This window comes from Panthera onca, chromosome C1 (assembly GCF_046562875.1).
Source record: "Panthera onca isolate mPanOnc1 chromosome C1, mPanOnc1 haplotype 2, whole genome shotgun sequence".
NCBI classification, from domain to species: Eukaryota; Metazoa; Chordata; class Mammalia; order Carnivora; family Felidae; genus Panthera; species Panthera onca.
In genome coordinates this window covers 146,813,566-146,828,053 of record NC_138346.1, presented here as the reverse complement: position 1 = coordinate 146,828,053, position 14,488 = coordinate 146,813,566, and the positions used below count along the sequence as shown (strand labels likewise).

Sequence of the window (14,488 nt, the reverse complement as noted above, 5' to 3'; positions counted from 1 at the left end):
TTTCCCTATTTCCAGGGCTAATCAAGAGTTGGATAAATCTGAAACTATTGCTTTGGAGCAAGATTTGGTTGCTATCTGTCAGAAATCATAATTAAGATCAAAAAGCATTTATTCCACCCTACTTTTGTGCAAGGCATTGTACTAGCTGGTAGCAGTTAGGGACATTTGGAAAAAAGAATGTTATAGCAGCCCTCTCACCACATGCACATTTTCTTAGAAAAAGCAAGTAATGAGTACATAAGTGTATAACCTTCAACATGACGGGAGGAAAGAGTACAAGTAGTTTTTTCCTCAATAATTAGATTCAGATTCTTAGGAGTCTGGCTGAAGGCATCAGCTGACATGTATCATCTCATCCAGTTATCCCAAAAGGGAAGTTTGAATGTTCAATTTACACAAATGTGTTGACTTAGGTTTTGCAAATTAAAGACTTTTTTTTTTTAAATGTTTCACGCTATGTCCCACATCAGACCCTGTCTCAATCTTCCTTTGACTGAAGTACAAAGAGACGGCTCTGCCTATTTCGATGTGACCTTGGGAAAATCACTCACTTAACCTTTCTGGGCTTCCCTTCCTTCATCTTTAAAATGGGGGCAACACTGTCTATTCTGTGAAGCCACTGTAAAGTGTAATGTGTTACAGTAATATAAGGTATTGTTGTTTCATTAATCCAAATATACTGTTGAGGAATCTTTTTTAATATACCCAAAGCTTTATAAAAATGCAATCAAACAATAAATACTGTTTGTAACAACTTTCCAAACATCAGCAAATGGAGATCTATGTCATAATAAGCTATCTTATTGTACCATATCTTTGAACATGGTATTCGAACCATATTCAATTTCATGAGTGGACTCCCCTATATTGATGTTTCCTCTACAGATTCTTACCAGTTCGTAAGTGGCATTTTCTTTCTTTTTCTTTTTTTCTAATTATATAGGTTTCAGGTGTACAGCTTTATAATTCAACGTCTGTATGCACTACAAACTCATTGCCACCCCAAGTCTAGTTAATACCACTATACAGTTAACCCCTTCATCTTTTTGGCCCACCTCCAAACCCATTCCTCTCTGGTAACCACTAGTCTGTTCTCTGTATCGATGAGTTTGCTTTTGTCTTATTTTATTCATTCGTTTGTTTTCATAGGGTTTTTTTAGATCCCACCTATGAGTGAAGGCATACAGTATTTGTCTCTCTCCATCTGGCTTATTTTGTTTACCATAATACCCTCAAGGTCCATCCAGGCTGTCACAAATGCAAGACTTCACTCTTTCTGTGGCTGAGTAATAGTCCATTGTGTATATATACCACATCTTCTTTATCCATTCATCTCATCTACTGATGGACACTTGGGCTGCTTCCATAACTTGGCTATTGTAAGTAATGCTGCAATGAACATAGGGGTGCATATATCTTTTCAAATCAGTGTTTTCATATTCTTCAGATAAATACCCAGAAGTCAAACAGCTGGACCATATGGTGTTTCTACTCTTTTTTTTTTTTTTTTGAGGAATCTCCATACTGTTTTCCATAGTAGCTACATCAATCACAATCCCACCCACAGTGTTCACAGGTTCCCTTTGCTTCCACATCTTCTCCAACACTTGTTATTTCCTACCTTTTTGATAATAGTCATTCTGGCAGATGTGAACAATATCTTATTGTGGTTTCGATTTGCATTTTCCTAATAATTAGTGATGCTAAAATCTTTACCTAATGTTGGAGTCATTGAGCATTTGAGTGACTTTGAGCTTTGAATAATTTTGCTGAAGTATCACATGGTCTCAAAGACCAGACAGCATTAACAAGCTAATTGGGCATTCTCTGGTTTTTTAAGTGAGTGTCAAGGTAGTATACAATGGACTTCTGCTTCAGAAATTTTGTTTAGGGTAATCCTACTGTGGAAATGGAAACTACTTTCCAAGTTTGCTGAGGTAAATGGTCCTTAGCCTTCAGAAAGGACAGGTGGGCAAGTAGATATGGCCATTATTTATTTAGTGTCAAGTACTATTAATACTTATGAAATGTATCCAAAGAAACCTTCACATTTGTATGTGCATTTTCTCCTTTAAGGAATGCACTAACTAAAATTAAGAAGACATTGCTGAAATGGGTGTGTTAGTCCTCACAAATTGCTACCACCAAAAATCTGGTTATTGTTTTCTCCTTTGTAACCTAAGTTCCAGCTTTGCCCAGCACAAAGGACACTCAACAATGAAAATACCATGTAATTCTCACTTAATATTCTGCATTAAATTACCTATGGTTGTTCAACTCTTTAGTCCTTGATATCATTATAAATCTTTTTTTGGGAGACTAATTTTTATAGGAAAACATGTGTGTGTGTGTGTGTGTGTGTGTGTGTGTGTGTGTGTGTACACATATTTCAAAAACATTTGATGGAAGAGTTTTTTTATTATTATTTCTTTCTAAACGTCTGCTCATTTCTTCTGGTGATTTGTAATGATAGGTTCATGCTAAATAACATCAGGTATTGCACTATACTATTTATAAGGCATGCTTCCAAATATTTGTGGGTAATTTCTAAAATGGGTTCTGAGCAGAGGATCTTAGAGAGGAAAAAGTATCATTAGTATCCCTCCTCGGCTAATTTAGCCAAGTACATTCCAGAACTCTCCCAATCAGTATATTAAGCAGATGTGGTCTTTGTCCACCTAGTATGTTGTGTTAGACCTTTCAACACTCTGCAGTCTTTTTATCACTCAGCTGCCAAGTTCCCTAGGGTAATCATAGACAGCTTGTCAATTTAATTGCAAAGAAACAGGCTTTCTTGTGACCATTCCAATTTTAGCTGCTACTTTAAATTGTACATGATAGTTCTTCCATGCTGTCTGCCCTTTAAACAGTGTGGATCTCTGCAAGCCTCTTAATGGTGATGGAAAGAAGAGGCAGGGATGAAAATTTGGCTTGCTGATAGAGCCTACAACATGCACTTTATTAAGTTGCTGCTTTAGGAAAGGAAGCTTTTCCTTGAGCCCTGTATGTCACCATTACATTGCCAACACTAAATTATTTTTTTTCTTTTCAGTGTTCCACTTTCATGCATATTTTCCTCCTTTCTGGGTGATAGAGGATTCATAGGCCATCTGGATTCTGAAACATCTGGACACTGAATTTCTGCAGAGGAGAATCAGAGGAAAGAGACGATCAGTGGTACTGGGTGTCTCCGGAGAGATTTAAATCAACGATGATATTTTGGTTGCTCCCTTTGGAACATTAACACAAAAAGTGAAAGGAAAAAACAACACATCACAGGAACCCAGTGTTCTAAGAATACCAAGAGTATATAAGAAGGTAGGACTTTTAATATGAATTTAAGTCAAGAACTGGATACATCTCTATATTTGATGTCATTTCTAAAACTTCCCCCTATTTTTTCCATTGTTATGCATTTTGGATTTAATGTAGTTAGATATACTTTTAACACTGCTGGGTGTAGATGGCGCATCCTTTGAACCCATTTTACTTTAAGCCATGTATAATTCAATTCAATAAACCCTTATTTATCAAGTTTTATATGTAAAGTCACAAAACTACCATACTAAAAATGCTGAGATGTTCAGCTTGGTAGAAAGACTAGTCGTGAGCACCTCTTGGGTAAATCAAGAAGAGTTACATTTCTAAGATACACAGAAGAAGATTAGAACAAAGAGATAAACAATGTTTCCTAGGACGGTGGGAGCTGTAAACTTCTGGAGCCAAAAATCAAGAACCAAGGTGATAATATATGAATGAGATAGGGTCTCGGACCTTTAGAACGTTCAAATGCTCTCTTACAAGCTCAGCTTTAGGTATGCATGTGTATACGTGTGTGTGTAAGGATCTGCAACAGGCTTAGAGGCTGCTCTGGAAATGTGCAGGGGACCACCTATTCTAGGCCATCAATCTTGGTGTTATACCATACATAACATGAGTGCACGGTTTCCATACAGTCTAGCCAACCCCAAGCAAGTGCTTACCTATCACCCTCAGGCTTTCCCCACTAATGTAGCCGGGTCCACTGCCTTCCCTGAGCTTGAGCTTCAGAACCAGAACAAGGGCCAGTTGCTCAGACTGCTCAGCGAATCTCAGGAAGCAGCCCTTAGACCAGTAGTAAAGCTTCTCCTTTGTGCAAAGGCACTAGACTCAGCTGTCAGGAAGTATGCGGAGATGTATAGATCCTGTGATTTATTCCCCACACTGTTAAAAAATTTTTTTCTTCTATTATGTTTTCTCTGGTAAATATGTGGGTTCTTAATTGATAGATTTTCTTTGCTGAAAAAACTGAAATTGCTACAAAGCACTCTTTAAAGGACATGAGTTTGAAGCAACTAATCTTCCACAACTTCAGGCAGATTTCCTGAACTATGTGATGCTTTGCCATACTTAAAAAAAAAAAAAACTGTTTTAAAACATGCCAGTTTAAGTTGATTTCTAGGAATCCAGAACAGTTCAAAAGAAAAAGAATTCAACAACAAAATTTTAGTAACTATTTTTTTAATTAGGCATATCTACATTTAAATATAATAACTCTCTGAAATAAGGGACTACAGACATATTCTCTGTTTTCTGCAAGTCCATTGTGCCCTCAATTTCCTCTAACTGCATCTTTGGTGAGTCCCACAATGAAGTACAACATTAGATGTTCACTTGTATGATATCAACCTTGTATGAAGAGAATGAATAAAAAATGAAGTTCTTAGCTGTGATCTATTTCAGATTAGCCATTTTCATTTATAAAACTGTTTATTTTACTTTGTCAGCTTGAAGGTCAATCCAACTTCAAATTGCACCTTGTAGAATTTCAACAAAGATATGAGGCCCATCTCTGCTTCCTTTAAGACTAAAGGGGAAAAGCTGAGTCTTAACACGGGTATTAGGCAGAGCTTTATGAAATGGACCAGATCAACACTGATAGAAAACTTGCAAAGACACTCTAGTTTGAAGTCAAAACATCAGGGCCTGGACAAGGTGGCAGATGGCATCAGGATTAACAAGCATTAATTGTGGACATTAACCCACAGCAAGCTATAAGCACAAGTTCAAAGGAACACTTGTCACGCACTAAGAGAGGAATAAACCACAAAAAATTATAACAGCTATCATTTTACTTACAGTGTATCAGGGACTATTCTGTGCATTTAAAATTTTTTTTAATGTTTACTTTTGAGAGAGAGAGAGAGAGAATCCAATGCAGAGAATCCATGCTGTCAGTGCAGAGCCTACATGGGGCTCGAACCCACAAACCCTGAGATCATGACCAAGCCAAAATCAAGAGTCAGACGCTCAATGAACTGAGCCACCCAGGTGCCCCTATTCTGTGCATTTTTAAAATTTTTTTAACGTTTATTTATTTTTGAGAGAGACACACACAGAGTATGAGGGGGGTGGGCAGAGAGAGAGGGAGACGCAGAATGTGAAGCAGACTCCAGGCTCTGAGCTGTCAGCACAGAGCCGGATGCAGGGCTTGAACCCACGAGCCGAGCCGTGAGATCATTACCTGAGCCGAAGCTAGACGCTTAACTGACTGAGTCACCCAAGCACCCCATTCTGTGCATTTTAGAACGATCATCTCACATCTCCACACTAACTCTTTCAGGTAGGTACTACGGTTATCACATTGTACAGATGATGAAGCTGAGGGACATGGAAGTTAAGAACCTTGACCAAGACCACACAAGCCAAGTACATGAAGAAACAAGGACTCAAAAACCGAGGCAGAAAGACTCCGATACTCATATTCTGAATGAGAATGGTATGTGTATATGCAGTGAGAAGAACACTATGAAGGACACAACCCAGTATGCTCAGATACTGATGTACATGAAAGCAGGCCCAGTCCCTCCTACATAGTACCATAAACTCTTACATCATCACACTTTACTATAATGATGCATTTCACGCCTGCCCCACATGATTGTAAGCTTCACTTAGAGACCATGTCCGTTTTGTTCACATTATAAGGTCAGTGCCTAGCATATCACCTTGTCACATTGTAGCCGTTTGATTAATATTTGTAGACTAAATATTCAATAATTAGATCTATTGAATATTTATTGAAATGTGATTTCTTGTGAGTCACTGTCCATTCCTTAAAGAGGCTATAAATAAGCCCACAGAAGGGTGCCTGTGTTGCTCAATAGTTTAAGCATCTGACTTCAGCTCAGGTCATGATCTCACACTCCTTGAGTTCCAGCCCCACATCGGACTCTGTGCTGACAGCTCAGTGGCTGTAGCCTGCTTCGGATTCTGTGTCTCCCTCGCTCTCTGCCCCTCCCCCTCCCAAAAGTAAATAAACATTAAAAAAATTTTAATAAGGCCACAGAGTCCAGTAAAAAGAACATGAAATTCAGACACAAATAACTTAGGTTCTGATCTGAACACCACAACATCTGCAGTGCTGTGGTCTTGGACAAACCACTAAACCTCTGAAATCTCAATTTTATCATCTGACCAGGAAGCACAGTAAAAATACGTTTCTTAAGCAAGTTTGGGGTGTCCTACAAACTATCATTATGATAACGACAGGTTCTTCTATTTGGTGATGAAATATCTAAAAAGCCAAATATTTTTTATGGATTCTGGAAACAGGAACACAGAACAGGAAGTCATAAATACCAAATGCTCACTTCACTGAAAAGACCCTGTATCCTCAAACTTAACCTGAGTAGGCCTGGCTGCTTTTCTTGTAATATATCCCATCTTGGAACTTGTGCTATAGGAAACAGCAGCCTGGGTATGCCTCTGGGATTAAAGCATTTCTTAAGTGATTCAGATCATCAGAACTTCTGCCCCTTAAAATGGGCTGGCTTTTTAAAAAGAAGTTTTAAGTACCTTGAATTCTTTACCCAGAGCTTAACTCCCCAGAGGCATGTTAGGGCTTTTACTCAAGTAGATCTTCTCAATATTCCAACCATTCTTCCTGAAGATACTGCTTCCTCTTAGGTTGGCTTTTTTTGGGAAGCAGTCTTTTGTCTTCAGTAAGGAAAATAGTTTTGCTTTTTGCTTACATATTTTCCTTTTCCGAAAGGACCAAGCTCAGAAACTACTGTGAGATAAAATCATAGATGCACTATTTCATATGGCCTGAACCCAGATTTATTTTTTTCTTTGATGGGAATTTTAGCAATGCCCATAAAATATATGGCTTTCCTAAATCAGTCAGTCACAAAAAGGAAGTATGCCTGTATTTGGCAAGTGAATTTAAAAATGGATCCTCATGTTGTAATAATCCCTTTAAATTTTTTTTTAATGTTTATTTATTTTGGAGAGAGAGAGACAGAGTGTGAGTGGGGGAGGGCAGAGAGAGAGGAAGACACAGAATCTGAAGCGGGCTCCAGGCTCTGAGCTGTCAGCACAGAGCCCGACACGGGGCTCGAACTCACAAACTGCTAGATCATGACCTGAGCCAAAGCCGGACACTTAACCGACTGAGCCACCCAGGCGCCCCTGTAAAATCTCTTTATAAGTGGAGTTAGTTATTAAAGTAATTTTACCACTTTAACCTTACTTACACCGGTTTTAGCCCCAGCTGAAAACCACAACTTTTAAAATATTCTTTAAAACCAAATTCCACTATAACAAAAACTATGAATAAGTCTGTTATTAAGTATAATAAAAGCTGACATATTTTTTATGATTATAAGCATTACTAATATAAAAACAGATTTTAAAATTGCACACACATCTCAAAAAGTGACCTATCTAGGGGTTCTTGACTGTGGTCCATTCATAAAAGTAAGAAAGTCTTTGAATTTGGATAAAAACAAAAATTTCACTTTTATTTCCAGGTCTGATTAAAATGTTACATTTCCTTTCATTACAGATGTTAGGAACCAACCACAATAGTATTGGTAGTACCTGTGATTTTGTCACCAATACAAAACACAAACATTTTCCAATTATAGTTACTGCAAATATTTCAAAATATCATTTTTATCCATTACTAGAGCATGTTAACTAATTGTTAATAAAAAAAGAACCATATTTCTAGATCACAGCATTTTAATATTTTCTAACTGCGTTTCTGTATAATTAGATTCCTTTGTAACCCTATATAATTTACTTCATGCATTTAAACACTTTGTTCTGAGAGGGAGTCCATACACAGGCTTTACCAAACTGCCAAAGGGCTCTTTGGTGCTCTTTGGCACCAAAAGAAGTTATGAACCCCCATATTTTAAAAGCCCCATATTTAAATAATTTAGAGTATACTGTGGACTGAATTGTGTCCCCCCCCAAATTCACATGCTGAGACCCTAACCCCCAATGTGACTGTATTTGGAGATGGGGCCTTTAAGGAAGTAATTGAGGTTAAATGAGGTCATAAGAGTAGAGCCTTGGTTCAATGACATTAATATCCTTATAACAAGAGATACCAGGGCTCACTCCTTCTCCCTGCTAGTGAGGACACAGCAAGATGGTAGGCATCTGCAAACCAGAAAGAGAGCTCTTACCAGAACGTCTCATGCTGGCAGCCTAACCTTGGACTTCCAGCCTAGAGAACTGTGAGAAAACAAATTTCTGTCAAGCCACCCAATCTGTAATATTTTGTTATGGCAGCCTGAGCTGACTGATACAGAGTAACATTAGCTCTATCCTTTTTGAAGGCTTCCTTACCACTTTCTGTGGTTGCAAACTTGGGTGTCACTGGGGAATTCACCGTACTCCATCAAGATGCAAGCCTGAGAGCCATTTTTAAGGGAAAAGTCCTAGAAGTTATTTAAATAGATATCCTAAAAAGGAGCCAATCTATTAGACAATAATACATAACATTTTTAGATACAGCTCTGATTTGTCTCAGAAGTAAATGGCAATTGCTACAACCGCTATCAGATTCCAGATTCTACTTCCATTGGCAACATTATTTTCCCAAGTCCCCTGTGCTCCAACTCCCTTCTGAGACACTCCACTGCTCCTTGGCAGGCCCCCACCCGCCCCACAGGAAACCCCACAATTCACCCAATTAGGCAGCTGGATGTCCCGACTGCAGGTGGCTAATTGTGAAAAGGATTTTTGTTAAGGACCCGTCTTCCTACATCAGCACTACAACCGACACACCATACCATTTCTGGTTAACCTTAAAACAATCACGTGAAAATAAAGAGGACTGTCAGTAGAGCAATTTTATAAATAGCTAAAATTAAACAGAGCAAGACTGGCAGTGCTAATGCATAAGCAAAGAACTGACTTCCTGCATTTCATTGAGAATTCCTGATAGCAAACTGCAGTATGTTTATTATACATTAATTCAACACAGCATTCAAAATGAATTTATGCCCTGGCTGAAGGGTGCAATATTGAAACTAAATATTATTTATTATCTTAATATTAGTAACCATACTAAAAAAAAATGTGTTAACAATTCAGAGTGTTTAAAAAGCTAAGGATACCATAGCTCTACTTACCAACCAACAGCTCTTGCCTTAATTTATGCAAGTGTAGCCCTATAGCTAAAAGCTTTGTATATTTGTTTCCCCATGGTATTAGTGCTCAAAAATAGGACACTCTTTCAAGGGCACCTTATAAACACAGAACTATAATTTATTTGGCAAATTAAAGCTCATATAAAATGTGCACACAGAGGTACAGATTAACATATTTAATTTCAATATTACCTGCAAACCTATTTTTTCCCATACACTGTTCTAATTAGTCATATAAAATCGAGTCTGTGTATTATAAGCAATTATTTTAGTGGAAATAGAACTGGATCTGAATTAAATATACTGTAAAAAGATAACACTTTTATGGAAATTAATATATCCATTTGTATCTAGAAAAATGTGTTCTAGTTAAATGGCAAGAGAATGTTGAGCATTCCAAACCTGATTGCGATAAAAGTTGAGTTTTTTTATGATTTAATAATACAGAATAATATGCAATCTTGGCATTATACCAATATTTATATTTTGATGATATTTCCAAGTTTCCAAATCCCCAGTAACCATTAGATTCATTTTTGTAGTGGAATTTTTCCTATTAGCAATATTAACTCCCCCTACAGTTGAACATGCAAATTGTTTGCGAACATTTTATTTAGTAATCGAGTCTTTTCCTATTTAAGCCTGTCCTGGGAACTACAGTGTTGTAGGTACCAAGCTTCCATTGCATTAACATAGTTGAAAATAGATGTTAATAAAGAATTATGCCTGCAGGTAAATGGAAGCTATAACTTTAGTGGCAAAGGCGTTAAGCTTTCTAAAAGTTGTCATAAACGGACATAAAGGCTTCACCACATAAGGAGATTTTTGAAAAGGACAAATTAAATTGAAGACACCTTGACCTAACACCGGGCATGTGAGTGGAGATGATCTAATGCTCCAGACTATCAGCGGCTCAGATAACCTCCCCAGAGAAAACTTCCCTAAACACCTGATCTCAGGGCTCTCCTGCCCTAGCCACACCCATTACTTACCTCCCCATCTGGTGTATTACTTTCATAGGACAAATCAAAGTTGTTCATTTCCTTGTTTACTATTTGTTTTCCCCATTAAAAGAGACTCTGTAAGGATAAAGGCCAATCAAGCATTTAGTGCTTCTCCTGGCACAAAGAGGAGCTTGATTACCATTTTTTGAATGAATGAATGAATAAGTGAATGAATGAATGAACAAATGAGTGAGCTAATGAGATATTTCTTTAAAATATTTCTGTAAGATTATCTAGTATTTGACTGTCAAGTAATCTCATAGTTCTTAAAAGGTCTTTAAGCTATTCCCTTTGATTCAGGATTAGCTGCCCATTGTATTCACAAAAACAGGGGCTAGAATTGTGTCCTTCCCCCTTTGAGTACCTTCCCAAGCAGATGAGAATCTGCCTTGCAAATTTGCAAATTACAGTGCATCTTGTGTGAGGAGAACCCACAGAACTCCCTGAATGATACATGATTGTTTTTCAGCTACCCATCCTGGCCTCAAGTAACTCTTCCTGCAAAACACCACCAAGTCCCTCTCCTGTCTCTCTGTGCTAACTAAGTCTCATCACTCTCACCTCGTGAATGGTTTCCTGGTTAGGGGCAGTTAAAACTAAGAAGTCCAACTAGCAAAGCATGCTAAGATTCACCATAGTTAACTAATTTTGAACATTGTCACCCTTTGGTCTGCCCAGCTTCTAAAGACTTTCAGAAAAGGCAAGCCCACAAAATTTATTATCATGTGTTATAATGTCAAAACATTCTTCCTCCAATATCCCTCAATCCTTAGTAGAGGCTTTTCTTTTTCTTTTTGGATTTTCATTGTAGACAGACTATAGCTTGTCACCACTCGTTAACCGTGCCCTGTTCTAACATTACAGCAAAGGACAAACAGGTCCGGCCACCTGGTCTCTTCCGTAGCATTCATTATTTTACATGCCCAGTTCCATTCTTCTTCCCAACTTAAAAAAAGGCTTCTGCAACTCTCAGTCTGGGTATCACACCGCCAGCCATACCATACCTGGTTTCTATTATTCCTCTCTAGCTTTTATGAGGTTTTTATCTTTTTTTAAAATAAAATGACTGCAAAATTAAATATTACTCACAATCCCACCTTATTTTGGTCTCAGTCATTGTACCTCTAGAGCCGGTTTTGCAATTCTGCCATTCATTCATCCTGCTTTCTCCCCTTGTATTTAATACACATTTTAAGCAGAAACTTCCATTACCCTGTCCTTGAAGCCCTTCATTATTCACTTCTTTCCAGCTAAAAGATTTTAATTCATTGTTTTATAGTCTTTTTCTTCTTAGCATTTTGAATGGCTTCCCACTGCTCATGAGTTCAAAATCCTCACGTGGCCCCTTACGCAATCTGGCTCCTACCTTCCCTTCAACTGCATTTCACATCACCCTCCCATGGCACACCATGTTCTTGCCCCACTTGCCCGTGATCTGTTCAGTGTGCACCCGCCCCTGGCCGCCCCAGGTTGCCTGCTCAGACAACTGCTCTGTCTTAGTTGGCTGACTCCTTCCTACTTCTCCTTCAGGTCTCCTTGAAAGCGCCACTTTCTGGGGCATCTGGGTGGCTAGTCGGTTGAGTGTTCGACTCGGGTCATGATCCCAGGGTGGTGGGATCAAGCTCTCACTTTGGGCTTGACACTGAGCCCCTGCTTAGGATTCTCTCTCTCTCTCCCTCTGCCCCCCTCCCCCACTGGCACTTGTGCTCTCTGAATGAATGAATGAATGAATGAATAGTGCCACTTTCTGTGGGAGGCTCACCCTGAGCTGACCGTCTTCCACCAGAGCCCCATGAGGTTTTCCTTCATAGAACTTTCTCATTATTGCAATTACATCTTTAGCTCATTAAGTATGTGTTTAATGCCTGAAGCATGAAGACAGCCTGGGTCCCTGGTCCTCTTGTCTCTCTCCAGCCTCACAGCTTTGGCAGTCTCATCCACCTCAGGGTTTTAAACACCATCACCATACTGACAATTCCCAAAACCAGATGCAGGCATACATCCACTCCAGAGTCCTTTCCCAAACTCCATCCGGCCTCTCGAATCTAATTTCCTACTTGGCAGTTGGCCTACATAGACTTAAAGACAGTATCAAACTTCACACATCTACCTCTGAATTCCAGCCTTCTGCCGAAAACCTGTTCTACCTGCAGCCTTCCCCCATACCCATTGATGGCAACTCCACCCTTCCAGGCGCTCAGGTCAAAGAACCTTGGAGTCCTTCTTCACATGCCCTTCTCTTTTACCTTCATCCAATCTCGGGAAATCCTGTCAGCTATTCCTTCAAAATATGTTCAAATTGTATCCATTTCTCACTACTTCCCCTGGACCTTCCTGGGTCTGAGCCACCTCACCACTCTCCTGAATTAGTGTGTGAGCCTCCTGGCTGGTCTGCCTGAGAACCTTGTCATCCACACTCTGTTTCAACACAACAGCTGCGTGGAACTTCTAAAATTCACGTGAGATTGTGTCACTCTGTTGCTCAAACTCCTGCAATAGCTCCCTATTTCCCTTTAAGGAAGAACCAAAGACATTACAGTGGTCTGTATTGTCTGTCTGACTTCATTTCTTCGTTACTCTGCTTCAATCACACGAGCCATTTTGCATTTCCTCAGAGGGACAGGCACATTCCTCCTAAGGATCTCACACTGACTGGGCTCTCATCTGGGAATGCCCTTCACCCAGATATCCCCATGGATAAGCCCTCACCTCCTTCCAAATTTATTTTTCTTCTTCTATACTAATTATCACCCTCTAACATCCTATTTAATCTACTTGTTTTTTTACATCTGTTATTTTTTATCAACAAGAGTATCAAACAAGGGTTTCGGTTCTGAAGTCACGGGCTTTGTTGACTGATACATCGCAAGCAGCTGAAACACAGTAGGTTCTCAACTGTTTGGGAGATGAATAGAGAGGAACTTCCTATACAAACTGGACTTACATGTGTTTCAAGGATAAGAGAAACAGTGTGTGAGAGAGTGCTTTGTGGGTCCAGTCCTCTTCGATGAAGACCTCAATCTTTATTCCTTCTACAGAAGTCTGCACCGTTGTCAATGGTATATTTTTTCCCACATAATCTATTTACATATACCTGTAACAAATACACTATTGTTTCATGTGAGTTTTTAAATAATGAACAGCATCATACAACTGAAAAACAAAAACTCTTTGCAACAAGTAAAGTTCTAAGTGTGTGTGAGATTATTGTTACTTCGGGGTGGGGAATAAGGGACTCTCAAAACAAGTGATGAAATACAGATTTTTTGCAGTAACCCTGTACCTTAACTCCAGCATGACCCTTGAATATCCCTCTTCTGAAAATGGAGTGCCCTATGAAAATAGAAATAAATGCAATTTCCTTAAGGTTAAGGCAAAGATTGAGGAAAATAAAATTCACTTTTCTAAGAGATGGTCTATTTGGCTTGTTATTCTCTGTGTGTTCTAAAGGATTCTGGTGGGATTTATATTCAATTTCTGAAAAAAGTGCCGAGAGTTCTGGACTTAAACACATCACAAAGGATGTTTTCTCAGTCTTCTAAACATTTGATGCTTAAGTCTACTTCTAACTCCTGACCTCAAAGTTGATGTAACTTATAATTTACATAATATAAATTATATACAATATATATAATTATAATCTAGCATTTACTTGTTTCCGGAACATTTGACTATTTTTAGACTAACTTACTGCATTATTCATCTTTATTATCCACATATAATAATCAGATAACACTACCTTCAATGGTCTCTTGAATGAAAACCATTAATTGGTTCCTTTGAACTGCTTTTCCCCTACTGAAAGCTACTTATTTACCTTAAAAGTAGATTATGCCACTTTCTCTTTTAAAGACCTTCTCCCATTATTAGTGTTTGTAACTTTGCCAATTTTTGTATAATTTTTGCAGTCTCCATCAATATTTTTAAATTAATTATGATTTCTAAACAAGTTAAAATAGGCCTAGAATAGGTTCATTGTCGTTTAGCCCGATAAATCTAGCAAGTAAAATTGAAAGCCGGAGTCAATGAAGCCACGTCGGGGTATCATTGCCAATT

At 38.5% G+C, this 14,488-nt stretch overlaps 1 long non-coding RNA gene across 1 annotated transcript in view; it reads right to left on the bottom strand.

Moving 5' to 3' along the window:
* Positions 1–13,872, bottom strand: part of LOC132672468 (uncharacterized) — a 59,696-nt gene extending 45,824 nt beyond the window's left edge. Inside the window, exon 1 of the long non-coding RNA XR_009607530.3 lies at positions 12,679–13,872. This is a non-coding gene — a long non-coding RNA (uncharacterized LOC132672468). The remainder of the gene's footprint in view (positions 1–12,678) is intronic.
* Between the last annotated feature and the right edge of the window lie 616 nt (positions 13,873–14,488).